Raw genomic sequence first — 1,502 nt, 5'->3', positions numbered from 1 at the left:
TAAAAAAGGAAAATATGTACACCATAAATCCAAGAATAAACAAGGTGAAAAGTAGAAACTCCAGAATGCCTCCAAATTTAGAAGGGTAAAATCATGATAAAGCTAAAATAAGCAAAAATGTAAACATAGAGAATAAAAATAGAGAGGTGCAAAAGACTAATGAGGAAGTACATAAAATTCAAATTTTGAGACTTGCTTAAATTTAACTCTAAATCCCTAAGTATTTATAGAACGAAGGCTTGGAAAAATAAGCTTCATCATTTAAAAAGAAAGCTATCCAGCTACAAGGGATACTGAGAGAAACTTCTGGACTGACATAGCAACTATTATGAGTTGGGGTCCCCAACTGAGTTTCCTAAGAACAGAGGTGGCCTCAACTGCTGGGATCTGAGATCTCTCAAGTAGCAGTCCTGCTGGCCAGCAGTTCATCAGGCGGGAGCATCACTACCTTCTAGAGTCGACAACATTTCTACTGCTCTATCTCTATCCCTATTTGTTACGGAATAAAACAGTGCAATACAGAAAGTATCAGAGGAGCAATGTTCTTTGAGTGTGAATGTAGTGTTAGTACTTTCTGCAACTTTAGTGACAACAGAGATACACTAAATGTGAAGACTAGCAAGGAAGGTAGCAGCCACTTAGTCTTCTGGAACAGTTTTCTCTTCCTTCCTTATGAGATATTCCCTTAGCTAAGACAAGATTAAAAAAAAAAAAGAAACCATAAAAAAATCCCCAAACAACAGAGAAAAACTATCTTCCTGTGGCTTAGAATGGCTAAAAATCTTTAAAAAGAACAAAGCCGTATTTCCATAATTCAATACTTAAGACAATTTGGTACTGGCGTAAGTATAGATACATAGATCAGTGAAATAGACTCGAGAGTCCAGAAACGAACTCATGTACAGTACTATTATTGCACAGTCTGTACCGAACCAGATGGAAAAATACTCTGCACCATGGAGTTTGGAAGGCAACTTTTATTTACACAGGCAGACTGGTGGGAACTAGGTCCAAATCACCAGCCCTGGCTTAGAGTAAAATAGCAACTTATATACACTTTGTAAGCAGGAAGTACAGAGTTGATAACAGGCTAGTCTATAACTGGTTACATATATCTGGTCACACGTTGTGAGGCAGATGTGCTTGGGGCAGGTTTAATTAGAGGGAGCCATTTATTGTGAGGAGGGGCGATCTGGGGAAGTCAGGGTCTGGGCAAGCTGGTAAGATTTAGTGTGACCTTGACAGGGCTACTCCGCCCCGGGTAGATAGTCCTTGGAACAGGATAAGTGTGCAGCATTGTGCAGCTGGTCAGATGGAGCTGAGTCAGATTATCTCTGAGTTGCAGCTGGGCAGTTTAGTCAAGGCCACCTGAGTCTGACGGCCTAGTTATGAAGCTACAGTTTTGAAATCTCCCACTACACTATTAGTTCATTATTTTTGACAAAGGCATCCAGCCCATTCAATGGTAAAAGAATAGTTGTGTGTGTGTGTGTGTGTGTGTG

The sequence above is a fragment of the Chinchilla lanigera genome, unplaced genomic scaffold (assembly GCF_000276665.1).
Source record: "Chinchilla lanigera isolate Chin_1 unplaced genomic scaffold, ChiLan1.0 scaffold00023, whole genome shotgun sequence".
Taxonomy (NCBI): domain Eukaryota; kingdom Metazoa; phylum Chordata; class Mammalia; order Rodentia; family Chinchillidae; genus Chinchilla; species Chinchilla lanigera.
Note: the sequence above shows the minus strand (reverse complement) of the source record.